The 17,676-nt window shown below is 48.6% G+C and overlaps 1 protein-coding gene and 1 non-coding gene across 8 annotated transcripts in view; both read left to right on the forward strand.

Moving 5' to 3' along the window:
- Window positions 1-17,676, forward strand: part of CMTM7 (CKLF like MARVEL transmembrane domain containing 7) — a 131,151-nt gene that overhangs the window by 7,955 nt on the left and 105,520 nt on the right. The gene's annotated exons all lie outside the window — the stretch shown is intronic.
- TRNAG-UCC (transfer RNA glycine (anticodon UCC)) lies at window positions 8,276-8,348 on the forward strand. Its single transcript has one exon. It is a non-coding gene; the product is annotated as a tRNA-Gly (tRNA).

Genomic DNA, 17,676 nt, shown 5'->3' on the forward strand with positions numbered 1-17,676 from the left:
CGATGATGCCATCCAACCATCTCATCCTCTGTCATCCCCTTCTCCTCCTGCCTTCAATCTTTCCCAGCATCAGCATCTTTTCAAATGAGTCAGCTCTTCAAATCAAGTTGTCAAAGTTTTGGAGCTTCAGCTTCAGCATCAGTCCTTCAATGAATATTCAGGACTGATTTCCTTTAGGATGGACTGGTTGGATCTCCTTGCAGTCCAAGGGACTCTCAAGAGTCTTTTCCAACGCCACAGTTCTAAAGCATCAGTTCTTCGGCACTCAGCCTTCTTTACAGTCGAACTCTGACATCCATATATAACTACTGGAAAAACCATAGCTTTGATGAGATGGACTTTTGTTGGCAAAGTGATGTCTCATCCCATGAGTCACACCCAATGCAATTCCATCCTCTCAAGTGTGGACGGAACCTTCGACTTTTTCTAACCATTAAGGAATAGCAAAGGAGATGTGATGTCATTCCCATGGTTATGTCTTGTGCCTGGGCGAAGGGATGCTGCAGATGTAATTCAAGCTCCAAGTCAGTTGATTCTGAGTTGATCAAAAGGACGTTATATTCAGGTGAAAGTCCCTCAGTCACGTCCAGCTCTTTTCGACCCCATGGACTGTAGCCCTCCAGGCTCCTCTGTCTATGAGATTCTCCAGGCAAGAATACTGCAATGGGTAGTCATTCCCTTCTCCAGGGGAGCTTTCCCATTCAGGGATTGAACCCGGGTCTTGTGCATTGCAGGTGGATTCTTTACCATCTGAGCCATCAGCCTGGCTTAATCAGGTGACAGTCCTTAAGAAAGATACTGGATCTTCCCAAAGGGACAGATTCTCTTGCTGACCCCGGAGAACTAACCTGCCTTGCTGGGCCCAGCAGAGGGCCACATGGGGCGCAGCTATGGGTCGTGTCTAGAAGCTGAGAGCAACTCTCAGCTGAAATCAACCAGAAAATAGGATCCCATAGTTGGAACAGCACATGAGCGTGGTTGAAAACTCCAAGCCTCAAAGGAAACCCCAGGCAGGCCCCCACCTCGATTGCAGCCTCGTGAGACCCTGAGCAGAAGACTCTAGCCAGAGCTCCCAACTGCTGAAAACTGTGAGATTTTAAATGAATATCAGTTTAAGCTACCTACTTGGGGTAATTTGTTAGGCAGCAGGAGATATCTCATACACCCACAGAAACCCGTGTCTCCTGCATCAGATCTGGTGTTTTCATGGCTGCTCCTTAGCAAGAAAGGCTGGGGAGTGGAGGGTCAACAGCTGGGCAGGAGGCAGGAGGTACAGTGGCCATTTAAAAAATATATTTACTTTATTTGGCTGCATTGGATCTTGGTTATGGCTTGTGGGATCTCTGTTGTGGCACATGGGCTTACCCTACAGCATCTGGGATCTTAATTCCCGGACAGGGATCGAACCCATGTTCCCCACATTGCAAGGCAGATTCTTAACCACTTAGACCACCAAAAAAGTCCTTACAGTGGCCATAAGTTTTTATCTGGGCTGTGGTCATATGTCTTTTAATTCTTGTGCAGTCAATCTGTTGGTTGGAATCCTTGCTCTGGGCATTGTGCTAAATGCTTTAAAAGCCAAGAATTCACTCATCATTAGGACCCGGGTTCAGATCTTCCCTGGTGGCTCAGACGGTAAAGCATCTGCCTATAATGCTGGTAGACCCCGGTTCAGTCCCTGGGTCGGGAAGATCCCCTGGAGAAGGAAATGGCAACCCACTCCAGTACTTTTGCCTGGGAAATCCCATGGACGGAGGCTGGCGGACTACAGTCCATGGGGTTACAAAGAATCAGACTCGACTGAGGGATTTTCTCTTGAAGATAACATCCTTTTGATCAACTCAGAGTCAACTGATTTGGAGCTTTAATTACTTACCTCTGCAGCATCCCTTCACCCCCGAATGTGACATAACCATGGGAATGACATCACATCTCCTTTGCTATTTCTTACAGCGGTATTTCCACTTTACAGATGAGGAGACTGTGTGGGGAGTTTAAATACCTTCTGTGCAGAAGAATGGCCTCCACCGCCTGGCAGTCCCACTGTCCTCCAGGGTCCTTCCTAGAGCCATTCTAAAAAATGAAAATGCTGATGCTCACAGTAACTGTGGTTGTACAATTGTTAAAAATGTATTTCCTGCTTTTAAGTAAATAACATTCACATGATCAAGATTTTAAAAGTGCATAAACTCTTTCAGTTTCCACATTTCCTTCCTGGAGGCTCCGAGTGATAACTGTTTTCTTGTATGTCATTGCTACTGCTAAGTCACTTCAGTCGTGTCCGACTCTGTGTGACCTCATGGACGGCAGCCTACCAGACTCCCCCGTCCCTGGGATTCTCCAGGCAAGAACACTGGAGTGGGTTGCCATTTCCTTCTCCGATGCATGAAAGTGAAAAGTGAAAGGGAAGTCGCTCAGTCACGTCTGACTCTCGGCAACCCCATGGACTGCAGCCTACCAGGCTCTTCCATCCATGGGATTTTCCAGGCAAGAGTACTGGAGTGGGGTGCCATTGCCTTCTCCCTGCATGTCATTAGGAGTTATTAATATTTTATGTTTCTGTGTGTGTGTGTGTGTGTGTGTCTCCATTGGCTTTCCATCATTCTGTACGCATGCAGAGTGTTCTCATTCTCCTCATGTTCCAATAACAGCTGCGTTGTGTCCCAGAGAATGGATTGACCATATTGTTTTTTAACCAATCCCCTACTGATGGGCACTTATGTTATTTCCCATCTTTTGTTATGTCGCAGTGCTGTAGTGGATACCATTTTACATATCATAGTTCTCTGTGTGTACAAGATTCTCAGAAGGAGAAATCCCTAAAGGTGGAATTCCTAGGCCCGCTAGCTGTTGCCTGCCCTTGGACATTTTTTCGTCTGTTCTGTAACTCAGAATCGCAAACATCTCCTGTGATCTCCTCCCAAGGGGTGTCAGAGGTCTTCCGCATCCATTGTCATTGAGAGGCTCTACTTGGTGCTCAGGGTTCATAGTTCAAGCTCTCTAGACTTCTACTTGACTTGATTTAAGATGTTAAGGACCAGAAACATCTGGGGAACAAGCAGACCTGTGTGATCAGCATTGTTAGAATTTCCCAGAATCCATCACAGGGAGTGTTGAAGTCAAGCTTCTTAAAAATAGAGCTAGAAATGGGGATTCTTTTATTTATTTAATAATATTTCTTTTTACTGGAGTATAGTTGCTCTACAATGGTGCGCTAGTTTCTGCCGTATAGCAAGGTGAATCAGCTACATGTGTACATACACCCCTCTGTTTTTTATTTCCGTCCCATGTAGGTCACCACGGAGCACTGAGGAGAGTTCCCTGTGCTGCACACTAGGTTCTCATCAGTCATCTGTTCTATACACGCTAGTGTATATGTCGATCCCAGTCTCCCAGTCCATCCCACTCTCCCTTCCCCCTTGGTGTCCATGCTCTGGTTCTCTGCGTCTGTGTCTCTGTTTCTGCTTTGCAAATAAGATCACCTCTACCTTTTCTTTCTAGATTCTACATATATGCGTTAACATACAGTATTTGTTTTTTGCTTTCTGATTTACTTCATTCACTCTGTTTGACCGTCTCTGGTTTCCTCCACGTGTCTGCATATGGCACAGTCTCGCGCCTTATTATGGCTAAGTAGTACTGCAGAAATTGCCTGAGTGAGGGCTGCAGTCAAGGGCAGGGGAGGACTAGATGATGGGTCTGAGAAGTCTAGCCTCAGCCTGATCTTGCCGGGAGCTCTGGAGAGTGAGCTGCCCCAAAGAGGTGCTCCCATTTGGGGCAGTGGAGCTAGGCTTTTGTTCTGTTCATTGGCCACAGACCAGAGAAGGGGAGTCGATAAACTCGGGATGGGGGGCCTGTGAGCCAGACAGCTCCCACTGTGCAAGGAAAATCTTTAGAAGGTTGCGGGTGTGGTAGCTGGGATGTGTACACTGGCCTGATAAAGGGGAGCCCAGTGGAGTAGGGGGCTTCCTGGTGGCTCAGTTGGTAAAGAATCTGCTTGCAACGCAGGAGACCCCCGTTTGACTCCTGAGTCAGGAAGATCCTCTGGAGAAGGGACAGGCTACCCACTCCAGTATTCTTGGGCTTCCCTGGGGGCTCAGCTGGTAAGGAATCTGCCTGCAATGCTGGAGACCTGAGTTCGATCCCTGGGTTGGGAAGATCTCCTGGAGGAGGGAAAGGCTACCCACTCCAGTATTCTGGCCTGGAGAATTCCATGGACTGTGTAATCCATGAGGGGTCTAAAACAGTTGGACACAACTGAGCGATTTGGGAGTGACTTTCACTTTCACTTTTCACTTACTTTCAGTGGAGCAGGGAACCTGTGGAGCAGCGCCTGCCTGTGTTTCTCAGGAGCCTTTGGAATGAATGGCCTTTCCTCTGGTTGATCTCTGCCGAGGCTCTAAGCTGGTGTGCTCTGGGGACAGGCAAACCTGACCGAAGCCTCCCTCCTCCTGCAGAACTGGTTTATCAGTATTCTTCCCTGGGGCACACCCTGGATCTGCAAGGCCAGTCTGCACCGAATTCGGATGTTACTTTCTGCTGTTCACTTAAGCAGTTTTATTATTTTTGTGTTCAACTCTCATTTGAAACAAGGGGAGATGAAAACAAATCAATATTTACTGAATGAAAAAATAAAATCAATAGGAACCAAAATTATTTCTGTAACCTTTCAGGAAAGAATTGTGAGTAGTATCATGGTGGTATAAATAACTTGACCATATCTGTTTTAACTCCTTGGAGGGACCTAATGATTTCAGATTTGGGGGCCTTACTGCTATATCATGTTTGTTGTGAGTTTCACACGGGAAAGGTAAAAAGAAGCACCACTGACCTTGTTGTTGATAATGTGACATTGGTTTTCCAAGGGTCCTCAAGTGTCAGTCATTATGGAGAGTGTTTACTGACTGCCACTTTGAGGAGAGGAAAAACTGCAGTGTATACAGCAGGAATGAACACAACATTGTAACTCAAAGCAAAACTGCAGTGTAGGGACTTCCCTGGTGGTCCAGTGGTTAAGACTCCACCTTCCAATGCAGGGGGCATGAGTTCGATCCCTGACTGGGGAGTTAAGATCCCACGTGCCTCTGGGTGTGGCTGAAAAAAACACCCTGCATTGTAATATGCGTCCCCTAAACCTGATGGTGTCTCCTTGCTGATGGAAAGTCTGCTGTCACAGTTTGCTGTGTACGTTTGGTTCCAGGCCACCACGATAAAGTATCACAGTAAAATGAGACATATGAATTGTTTGGCTTCCCAGTGTTAAATAAAAATTATGTTTGTACTAATTGTAGTCTGTTACCTCTGCAATAGCATTATGTCTAAAAAATGTACACACCTTAATTGAAAAATATGCTATTGCTAAAAAAAATGCTAACCATCATCTGAGCCTTCATGTGTCTTTGTCTTTTTGCTACTAGAGGATCTGGCCTTGATATTCGATGACTGCTGGCCGATCAGGGTGGTTATTGCTGAAGGTCGGGGCACCTATGGCAATTCCTTAAAATAGGACAACGGCAGTTTGCCGCATAGATTGGCTCTTCCTCGCGTGAACGACTTCTCTGCAGCCTGCAGTGCCGTTTGGCAGCACTTGATCAAACAGTGGAGAACTTCTTTCAAAATTGGAGTCAGTGCTTTCAAACCCTGCCACTGCGTTAGCACCTAAGTTTACCTAGTATTCTAAGTCCTTTGTTGTTATTTCAGCAAACTTCGTAACATTTTCACCAACAAACTTCACAACCACTTCCTTGGCTCATCCGTAAGAAGCGACTTCTCATCCACTCAAGCTTTATCAGGAGAGGCAGCAATTCATTCCCATCTTCAGGGTCTTCTTCTAATTCTAGTTCTCTTGCTGTTTCTACCACATCTGCAGTTACTTCCTCTCCTGAAGTCTTGAAACCCCTCGAAATCATCTATGGGGGTTAAACTCAACTTCTTCAAAATTCCTGTTAATGTTGATATCTTGACCTCTTCATGTGAATTATGAATTTTCTTCACGGCAGCGACAATGGTGGATCCTTTCCAGAGGTTTTCAGTTAACTTTGTCCAGATCCATTAGAGGAACCCCTGTCTATGGCAACTACATAGCGTTATAAAATGTATTTATTAAATAGTAAGACTTGGAAGTTGAAACGACTCCTTGATCCGTGGGCTGCAGAATGAATGTTGTGTTGTGTGGTAAGTCGCTTCAGTCGTGTCCTAATATTTGTGACCCTATGGACTTAGCCCGCCAGGCTCCTCTGTCTGTGGGATTCTGTAGGCAAGAATACTGGAGTGGGTTGCCATGCCCTCCTCCAGGGGATCTTCCTGACCCAAGGATCAAACCATGTCTCTTATGTTTCCTGCATTGGCAGGCAGATTCTTTACCACCATAGCGCCCAGCTATGTAGCCTTACAAAATGAATTTATTAAATAATAAGACTTGAAAGTTGAAATGATCCGTGAGCTGCAGAATGACTGTTGTGTTAGCCAGCATGATAACATTGACTTTGTACATCTCCATCAGAGATCTCGGATGACCAGGTGCCTTGTCAATGAGTGGTCAGATTTTGAAAGTAGTCCTTTTTCAGAGCAGTAGGTCTTAAAATATTTAATAAACAGTGTTGTAAACAGAATGTGCCGTCATCCAGGCTTTGTTGTTCCATTTTGAGAGCGTAGGCAGGGTAGATTTAGCATAATTCTTAAGGGCAGCAGGATTTTCGGAATGGTAAATAACCATTTAACATTGCAATAGCGCAAAACAAGAAAATCAGCCTGTCCTTTGAAGCCAGGCCTTGACTTTTGTCTCCAGCTATGAAAGTCCTATAGAGCACCTTCTTCCCTTCATGCGTCCTCATTCACGTCCGACTTTTGCTACCCCATGGACTGTAGCCTGCCAGGCTCCTCGGTCCATGGGATTCTCCAGGCAAGAATACTGGAGTGGGTTGCCATTTCCTTCTCCAGGGATCTTTCCAACCCAGGGATCGAACCTGCATCTCCTGCATTGGCAGGTGGATTCTATACCACTGAGCCACCTGGGAAGCCTGCTATCTTATCTTCTTCCAGTAGAAGGGTATTTGTCTACACTGAGAACTTGTTTTATAGTGTTTTCCCCTTTGTGAAATTATCTTAACTAGTGAATTCTCTTAACTAGTTCTTCTGGAGAACTTGCTGCAGCTCAGCATCTGCACTTTCTTCACTTTGCACTCTGATGTTAAGGAGACTGCTTCTTTGCTTCAATTTCATGAACCAACCTCTGCCAACTTCAGACTTTTCTTCTGCAGCTTCCTCACCTCTCTCAGCCTTCCTGGAATGAGGAGAGTTAGGGCCTGGCTCTGGATTAGGTATTGGCTTAAGGGAATGCTGTGGCTGGTTTGGTCTGCTATCCAAGCCGCTGAAGCTTTCTCCACATCAGCAATAAGGCCGTTTTGCTTTCTTATCATTACTTTTTTTTTTGCTGGAGCAGCACTTTTCATTTCCTTCAAGAATGTTCCCTGTGCATTCACAACTTGGCTAACTTTTGGCGCCAGAGGCCGAACTTTCAGTCTGCCTGGGCTTGACATGCCTTCCTCACTAAGCTTAATCATTTCTAGCTTTTGATTTAAAGTGAGAGACGTGCGACCCCTCCTTTCACTTGAACGAGTGGAGGCCATGGTAGGGTTATTGGTGGCCTAATTTCAGCATTGCTGTGTCTCAGGGAGCAGGGAGGCCTGCGGAGAGAGCGAATGACGCGAACGACTGGCCGGAAGACACAGTGCTCTTTGTCCCCACTGCTTGAGTGCACGTTTCCCAAGAAGGCCCTTCTCTTACAAAGCGCTGTGTAGTTCGCTCTTTCAAGAGGTCTGTGACATCAGTTCTGTGGCATCTAATCTCGCTACCGTATTCAGGTTTCACCAGATGACCACTAGCATCCTTTCTCTGGTCTAGCGTTGCCTTCAATGATTGTGTCTCCGCAGTCTCTTCAGTCTGGAATGGTCTGTCTTGTTTTGCATGACTTTGACATTCGTGAGGAGTCCAGGACAGAGCAGCCCTCTCACTGGATGTTCAAGTCGGTGTGGAAGGACCCTCTGACTCCCCGTGTTCCGTAGCCACCACGGAGGCAGGAGAGACAGAAAGGGAAGAACGTGTATTTGGATCACGGTGACCTTACCTCCATTTTCCTACTTCTGTTTTCACAAAAGTCCCCTTTGCAGACTTCCTATGCAGAGTTAATAGTTCAGGTTGGACTTGATTGCATGTCCTATTAATAATAATAATAAAACACAACAGCTTAGCTCAAAGATAACATCCTTAGGGGACTTCCCTGGTGGTCCAGTGGTTAAGACTCTGTGCTTCCAATGCAGAGGGCACAGGTTCGATCCCTGGTTGGGGAACTTAAAGGTGACATTCTTAGAAGAGTGGCTAAAATTGCTTGAGGGATTATCACCCACCACGTCCTGTTCTGTGAACTTGCCTGAATTACCTCACTTAACGCTCAGCAATGGCCCTATCCTCTACTACTACTACTACTACTAAGTCACTTCAGTCGTGTCTGACTCTGTGCAACCCCACAGAGGGCAGCCCACCAGGCTCCCCCGTCCCTGGGATTCTCCAGGCAAGAACACTGGAGTGGGTTGCCATTTCCTTCTCCAATGCATGAAAGTGAAAAGTGAAAGTGAAGTCACTCAGTCGTGTCCGACTCTTTGCAACCCCATGGACTGCAGCCTACCAGGCTTCTCTGTCCATGGGATTTTCCAGACTGTTATTTTTCATATTTTCAGCCAAGCACCCGAGTCCATAGTGATTACACCGTCAGATATGGAGTCCGGCACAGGTATTTAGCAGTTTCCCCAAACCCAGGCTGCTTCTCCCGGGCTGCAGGCTGGTTTCTGGTCGATAGCCGTGCAGAGGCAGCTCGTTGTCACCAATGGAGTGAGCGAGAAGGGCTGTTGGTTACTTCCTGTTTGAGGCTCTGCAGAGGCAGGATCCTCCACTCTTTTTTTCAAAGTCAGTTGAATGCAGGGGACTCCAAGCCCTAGATTGCATATTTAAAGATAAGGAATTGGAAACAATCCCGGGGCCTATAAATAGCCTGCTTCCCCTCCCTAAGGGCTTCCCCTCCCTAACCCCGCCCCCTCCAGCCTGGGAAGGATCTTTCCCAACACCCCCTCCAAGGTAGTCCCCCCACCCACCCCTGCCCGCTGATTCCACCCGACTGCTGCCCCCATCACCCTGTCCTGTAGCTCAGTTCTGCTTTCTTCCCAGCAGTTCTTCATCTGAAATCCCCTTTCTTACTTCTTCATCAGAAGTGGTGGTGGTCTTCTCCACCAGGACTCGACTGAACCGCAAGGGGGCAGTGGCCATCCTGCCTGGGTTGCCGCGGGTTGCCTGGGATTAGAAAGCACTCAAAATCTTTGTTGTTGCTGTTTGTTTTAGCTTTAAAAAAATTTTTTTTAATGAAAGTATAGTTGATTTGGGGCTTCCCGGGTAACTCAGTGGTAAAGACTCCACTTGTCAATGCAGGAGACGTGGGTTCGATCCCTTCATCGGGAAGATTCCCTGGGAAAGGAAATGGCAACCCTTTCCAGTATTCTTGGGCTGGAAAATCCCATGGATGGAGGAGCCTGGTGGGCCACAGTCTCTGGGGTCGCAAGAGTTGGACATGACTGAACGACCATACAACAGCTACAGTAGTTGACTTACAATGTTGTATTCATTACTGCTGTACAACAGTTATACACATATATACGTTCTTTTTTAAAAAATGCTCTTTTCCTTGGGACTTCCCCAGAGGTCCATTGGTAAAGACCCTGTACTTCCAGTGCAGGAGGCCTGAGTTCTATCCCGAGTTGGGGAACTAAGATCCCATGTGCTATGGGGTGCAGTCACACAAAAACCTTTTTTTCCACTATGGTTTTTACAGGCTATGCATAGTTTCCTGTGCTATCCAGTAGGACCTTGTTGTTTATCCATCCTGTATATAGAAGCTTACACGTGCTAACCCCAGCCCCCCACTCCATCTCCCCCACCCCCTCCCCCCTGGCATCCACAAATCTGTTCTCTTGTGTCCATTCAGAATCTTTTTTTTTTTTTTTTCCTTGAATGAATGAAAGAAGATTTTCTTTACCAAAGCTTCTGTTAATAGCACTCGTTTCAGAAAAGTCAGCCTGGGTAAAGCGCTTGAGAGACATGGATCTTCTGAAGACCCAATACTAGTTATTAATTATGATCATGAACAGTGATAGCTAGGGCAGAGGGGTGACCTGGCTGTGGAAGGGCCCAAGGCAGTGGGGCCTGGAGGCCAGGAGGCAGAAGGGGGAGCCGGCGGGGAGAGGCTGAATGCCTGGCCTGGAGTTTCTGGTGGAGACACGGTTCTATGCTGGTGGCCAGTGTGGGAGAACCTTTCTTTTTTATTGAGTTGGGCTGACAGCTTTGCACTGACTCATACACTCAAAACAGGGGGTCCGATGCCAGAGCAAACAAAGATGAGCCGTGGGATAATAGAAGTGTCTGCCGGTCTGTCCAGCTGTCAGGACCGGGCTCCTAATTTAAAGCGTCACCAGCAAACACTGAACAGTTGCATTGCCATGGTGGATTAGAGACTGAGGGCACAGTGTGCCTGATGCGGGCACCTCACTCTCGACTTCGATTTCTGGCTTGAATGATGAGCCTGTGCGGTCCTGGTCGTGGCTCCTCACCCAGCAGAGGCTCAGCTTCAGGTCATGGCGTCAGAGGTTTATTTGGTGTCTCCTCTGTCCCAGCTGTTTGGGGGTACAGCAGTGAACAAGGCCGATCGTACCTTTCCCCGTGGGCAGAAGATGTAGAGGTGTTACACGTCATCACCCCTGAGGCCCCATTGTTTTAGGCACTGCTAGGAAAGGAAGCTGGTGTTAACTTTGTGAGGACACAAATCTCATATCACTTAGAAAATCTATGCTCACTGAAAGAATTCTTGTAGACTGAACTAAAGGGAGATTTTATATGCTCTTGAAAGTAAAGTCACTCAGTCGTGTCCGACTCTTTGCAACCCCGTGGACTATACAGTCCATGGAATTCTCCAGGCCAGAATACTGGAGTGGGTAGCCTTTCCCTTCTTCAGGGGGTCTTCCCAACCCAGGGATGGAACCCAGGTCTCCCTCATTGCAGGCAGATTCTTTACCAGCTGAGCCACCAGGAAAGCCCAAGAACACTGGAGTGGGTAGCCTATCCCTTCTCCAGAGGATCTTCCTGACTCAGGAATCGAACCAGGGTCTCCTGCATTGCAGACAAATTCTGTACCAGCTGAGCCACCAGGGAAGCCCTTTTATATACTCTTGTGAATACCTAAAAAGGAAAATTTTACTGCTCCAGGTCTTAGTTGCAGCACTCAGGCTCTTCAGTCTTTGAGGCAGTATGTGGGATCTAGTTCCCTGACCAGGGATCAAACTCAGGCTCCCTGCATCGGAGCACAGAATCTTAGCCACTGGCCCAGACCACCAGTGAAGTCCCTAAGGAGTCTTTTTTTTTTTTTTTAAGGAATCCTTTTTTAAGTATTTTCGCATACTCTGGTCCTCTGTGTCATCAAGAGTGTGAGCAGTGCAGCATTCCTTAGAAGAGTCCATGGAAGAAGTGATAGCCATCAGTGCTGGGCTCATAAGCCAGCTGGCTTTTGACTCCTGCTTCTGGGGATGATGCTACATGTGCCCGTCTCACCGTCTTGCCGTCTCCACCCCACAGCCTCTGGTTCCCAGGCTTTCAGAGAGCGCTGCGCTCTGGTCTCAGGGGTTTTTTTCTTATGCGTGCTATGACACCATTCCCAAGTTTTGAGTTGGCACATGGCAGGCAATGGTGGCTGCTCCACATCTGCTCTCTGCTCTCGCCAGCAGAAGGTGTAGACCCATCTCTGGCTGGAGGGAACTGGAAATGTGAGAGACAGAGCATCTCTGCATCAGTGAAGTGTGGTTAGTGTGAGGGCGGTGAGCCTGCTGCAGGAGGAGGCAGACAAGGACGTGATCTCAGGTACCCGGAGTCCTCCCAGCCTGCACTCACACCTGCCTGGGAGAGGAACCTGAGGCTGAGACCTGAGCCTGGGAAGAGAGTTCCGAAGGAGCCAACAGCCTGTGCAAAGGCGTAGAGTTGGAAAACATTCTTGGTCAGCTCCCAAGCTGGGCTGTAGGTAGTGGTGCGGTATGGAAGCTCTGTTTGTTGTTGTTCTGTTGCTCAGTCGTGTCCGACTCTTTTTGACACCATGGACTGCCTGTCCTTCACTATCTTCTGGAGTTTGCTCAAACTCATCTCCTTTGAGTTGGTGATGCCATCCAACCATCTATCCTCTGTCGGCCCCTTCTCCTCCTAACCTTAAATCTTTCCCAACATCAGGGTCTTTCCCAATGAGTCGGCTTTTCACATCAGGTGGTCAAAGTAGTGGAGCTTCAGCATCAGTCCTTCCAAGGAAATCAGGACTGATTTCCTTTAGGATTGACTGGTTTGATCTCCTTGCAGATCAAGGGACTCTCGAGTCTTCTCTAACACCACAGTTCAAAAGCATCAGTTCTTTGGAGCTCATCCACCCAAAAAGCCTGCTGGGCTTTGATTGGGATTGTATTGAATCTATAAATCAATTTGGGGGATGGCATGTTAACTATATTGCATCTCCTTAGCCATCAAAATCTCTCCTTTTATTTAGGTGTTCTTTGATTTCTTTCATCAGTATTTTGTAGTTTTTAGCATACTATAAAGTTAGATTTATATCTATTTATATCTATTGGGGCTTATAAGTAATCTTGTTGTCAACAAAGAAAGCTGTTTGGGGTTTTTTTTTAATTATTTATTTATTTATTTGTCCATATGACATGTGGGATCTTAGTTCCCTGGCCAGGGATCAAAACTGTGCCCCCTGCAGTGGAAGCACAGAGTCCCAAATAAAGTTTTATTTTTTCCTTTTCAATCTATATGCCTTTTATTTCTTTTTCTTACTGCAACCTCCAGAAGAACATGGACTATGAATGGTGAAAAAGGACATCTTTGTTGGCTTTCTTAGAGGGAAACCTGCAGTCTCTCACCATTAAGTATACTGATAGCTCTAGATTATTTTGATGTTGTTGTTCAGTCGCTCAGTCGTGTCCCATGAACTCTTTGCGACCCCATGAACTGCAACACACCAGGCCTCTCTGTCCTTCACCAGGTGATTTTGTAGATGGCCTTTATCTGGTCAAGGAAATTCCCTGCTATCCTGAAAGTTTTTATAATGAACAAATATTGAATTTTGTCAAATGCTTTTTCTGCGCCTACTGATAAGAATATTCAGGTTTTCTTCTGTCTGTTAATGGGCATACATTGATTTTCAAATGTTGAACCAGCTGTGGATTCCTGGGATAAACTTTAGTTAGTTGTTGAGCATTTATATTTTTATAGATTGTTGGAGTCAATATACCAATATATTTTTTAAAACATCTTCTATTTAAACTTTTTTTTCTAATTTGTGATGTATTTTTGGCTGAGTTGGGTCTTCAGTGCCATCTGTGGGCTTTCCCTGGTTGCGGCAAGCAGGGGCTGTGCTTCGCTGCAGTCTGCAGGCTTGTCGTTGCAGGGGCTTCTCTTGTGGCTGGACGCAGGCTCTGGGTGCCCAGGCTTCGGTCGTTGCAGCTTGCAGGCCCCTTGGTGTGGCATTCAGGCCTTCGGGCACTAGGGCTTTCGTGATTGGGTGTGTGGGCTCAGATGTCCTGCAGCATGTGGAATCTTCCAGGGCCAGGGATCAAACCCATGTGCCCTGCACTGCAGGCAGATTCCTGTCCGCTGTACCACGTGGCAAGTCCTGTGTCCTTATTCTTTTGAGGGTTTTGACAGCCTGGAAGGAGTTGATCCAGCAGCTTCTAACGCTCCACCAAGACTTGGGCACACTGGTAGCCGAGCTCAGGTTCTTCTCTTTCCTCTTCTTGTGGCTGCAGCCCTTTGGGGTTTTGCCTGTGTCTCACTTCTGCACACACGTTAGAACAGGATAAAGTTGTGAAACTCAGTTCAGAAACAGGATGTAGGAGGAAACACTTGACTCCCGTGGCTAGATCTAGGTTGACTCGCCTCACGTTGCTGAGGCTCTGCTAAGTGCCGGGCCCCAGGGCAGCCCTGGGGACCGTGTGTCCCTGCTGCATTCATCCCAGCGGGTCTCTTAGCAGGTGCTCAAGGGAGGCTTTGTTTAGCTGGAGCTTTTTGCTCCTGTCTCTGTCCTCCCGGTTTCTTCCAAAGGCATCGAGACCAGGGCGGAGGCAGGGCTGCTCCTTGGGGACAGAAAGGCTCTGTGTCTTACCAGCAGGCAGCTTCCAGCAGCCAGGAGGCCTGGAGTGAGCCTGCAGGCCCAGGAAGGGGAAACGTAGGGAGGGGCTGGGCTGCAGCCTTACCGGGGTTGTTTTGTAAGCAGAGGCCAAGAGGGTGGGGAACTTTCTGAAGGAAAGTCTTTGTTTTCACCTGGCACACGGGTGATTTGAAAGTGAGTCAGGGAGAGTGAGGCATGGGAGAAAGGCCTGCTTTGGGGAGTGATGTCACTGAAGCTGGGGGCGCGGACCACAGTTAACTGTGCCTTTGAACCAAGGATGTGGTGGCTGGAGAGGGAAGTGGTCAGGGTCAAGGCATATACTTCTGCCCCGTGGTCTTATCCCCTCTGGGGAGTCATTTTCTAAAACCTGGCCAAAGAGCAGCAGACGGGACGCTGACAGCGCGCTGGAGGCAGAGGGCCTGGCACATTTTTTTCTTTCATCCAGGGCTTTGTCTGTGCAAAGCTCTAGACAGACGGCTCTGCCAGCTGGTTTGGAGCCTGTGGTCAGCAGTCTGAGGAATCCGAGGCAGCCGCCTCCCATTTGAGCTCACAGGGGGAGTTTCTCATCTGCCCCCGAGAGCTGTGATGCAGGAGGGGCTCCCCACATCACCCCAAAGCTCCCCCGAGACATCTGTGCCACCTGTCACCCTCCTCCCTTCCTCCCCGCCGCCTCTGCATTCCTCCGGCTGGATTCTGCTCCTTATCCCCCTGCCGGACCCAGGCTCCCCGCCTCTGAGCCTTGCTGCTTCTCCCCCATCTCCATGGCATGTGTTTTCCAAGCCTGAAGTGCCACTGTGGCTCTTCCTGCTCAGTGATCTTCACTGGCTCCCCACTGCCCGCCCCTGCCGTCTCCTTTCTCAGTCCAGGACCTGTTGCCCCCCTTTCCTGCACCAGCTTTTCCATAACACAGGGAGGGTTTGCTTACCGTGGACAGCTCACCTGCCCCCGAATACCTGCCCCGTGCTTCTCCAGCCTCGCCTTCCCACCAGGTTCTTCTGCTGGAAGCCTTCTTCCCCTTCGTGTGCTCAAATCCTGCAGCCCCTGAGTCCACCCTGAACCAGTCCCACTCTTTACAGAGGACATGCCTGCCTTCCTGCGCTCCAGCAGCCTTCCTCACAGATGATACCTCCCTGATGTTATTGTCCTTTGTTTTCTTTTCTTAAAAAAAAAATTTATTTGAGCTGCGCTGGGGCTTAGTTGCAGCATGCGGGATCTTGAATCTTCATTTGGGCATGTGGGCTCTTTAGTTACGGCATGCAGGATCTAGTTCCCCGACCAGGGATCAAACCTGGGCCCCCTGCTCTGAGTCTTAACCACTGGGCCACCAGGGAAGCCCTCGTCCCCTTTTTCTTTTAACGTCTCCGTGTCTGGGTCTGAGGCCCCTTGTCCTTTGAGGCAGGGCCCGGGTATAAACTGTCCTTCTGGTGTGCTTACTGCCTGCTGACAACTCGCCGTGCTTAGATGAGCCACTGGTTAACCCTTGCTGTGTGCCAAGAGCTTCTCAAACATCATCCCGTGTGACTCTTCTCAGAATACACGTGCAGGGACTTTTAATACTTGCCCTTTGTCAAATGTTCACAAGAGCACTGCCAGCTGTTCTAAATGTTTTGCTCGAATCGTCTCATTTAATCTTCACATCAGCTCTTTGTGGTAGGTTTTCTTCTTACCCCATTTTAAAGATGAGGAGACTGCCTAGCGAGGTTAACTGGCCCATTAGTACTTGTGTTAAGTGACTATTTGACCCACGGGGGTTGCTGGCATGCTTTACTGCTCCTTTCAGGCTCACTTGTTCCTACTGAAGACCAGCCTCTGGCTTACGCTCAGGCCTCCTTCTCCTCTCTCTGGGTGCCATACGACAATCGTGTACCCTTAATCGCTGTGGCTTTCCATCAATGATACATGCTTACAATCCGTCAGTGGCTCTTGTGTACTTGCTTTGTCATTTTTAATCCCAGACTAATTTCTTTTTCCCCCAGGCTGGCACTGAGTTGGCATCATGCTGCCTGGGTTTTTAATCAAGGCATCCCACACCCACATTGTCAAATCCAGCAGGCACTTACTTCTGGCAGGCGCCCAGGGCTGGATGCCAGGCCTCCTGCTGGGGCTGGGCCACACAGCTTCTCCAAATATTTACTTCACCAGGATCTGGGCAAAGCACTGAATGGCGTAACTCTCTCCCTCCTGAGTCAAGGTTTCCTCAGGATCACCCTTGGCAAAATGGAAACCAGCGTAACCTTGTGTTCCTAAGCAGGGCTGGGAACATCGTTAGGACTCAATAAATAATGACTGAATAAATAACTTTATTCTTCTTTCCACTGTAAAAACTGGGGTTGCCTGAATGGGAAACCAGGGAAGTTCTGAAAACAGATGCATCAGTTAGCTTATGCTGCATGACAAACGGTCCTAAAATCTTGGCGGCATCACCAGGTCTTCACTGCTCACGTGGTGGAGGTCAGCTGCGGTTGGCCCTGCTGATCATGACCCCGGCTTGCTTCTGTGTCTGGAGGCTGGCTTCTCGTCCGATCTGGACTGGGTTCATCTGGGGTAACTGAGTTTCAGCACTGTCTGAGTGTCTGCCACCAGACAGTTCCTTCTTAGATGCCACTGCAGGGGAGCCCAGACCTAGAGCTGGCGGAGGTAGCCTCTGAAACTGTCGGTGGCATTTTTTCATTTTTCTCAGCTGAGCCCAGAGCATCCAGACCCAGCAGTTGTCGCCCCAGCAGAGCCTCTCGTTGAGGTCCCTCCAGGTCAAGCATCTTTTTGGGGGTGTGACATGGGATGGAGGTGGGGATTTATGGAGCCGTCCTCAGCCATCCCCACTGCAGCCAGCGGCTATGCTGTGTAATCGTCGGCGACCGGGTTCTTGGAGGCAACAGCTGCCTTCTAGCTGAGCCGCCCGAGAGCCCTCGGCCAAGGGGCTGTGTCTACACCAGGGTCCCAGGTGGGGACCCAGATGTGATCCCTCACCTGGGCCCCCCGCTGCCCTCTGAACGGACCTCAACTTCCCTTTGCACAAGAATCAAAACACGAAACCCAGAACAATGCATATGCAACTTTCAAAACAGGCCAGGCGGGACCTTTTTTTTTTTTTTTGGTTTAAGCGCCTGCTCCAGCTACTATGGTTGTACCGCAAATTACCGCTAAAGTTAGTGTGTGTAAAACAGCCATTGGCTAGGCTCACAGATTATTTGGGTCAGGAGTGTGGGCGGGACACGGTGAACAGGGCTTTGTCTTTGCTCCATGGTGACTGGGCAGCTGGGAGAACTTGAGAGCTGGTGCCTGAGGAGCGAAGGCTTTGCTTTCTCGTGTATTGAGCTAGGTGCTGACTGGTAACCCACCCTCAGCTGGGGCTTTGGCCAGACACCCACTCTCGGCCTCCCCAAGTGACCTGGTGGGAGAGCTCCAGGGGTGCATTCGCAGACGGGAGGGGGGCT

This window comes from Bos javanicus, chromosome 22 (genome assembly GCF_032452875.1).
Source record: "Bos javanicus breed banteng chromosome 22, ARS-OSU_banteng_1.0, whole genome shotgun sequence".
Taxonomy (NCBI): Eukaryota; Metazoa; Chordata; class Mammalia; order Artiodactyla; family Bovidae; genus Bos; species Bos javanicus.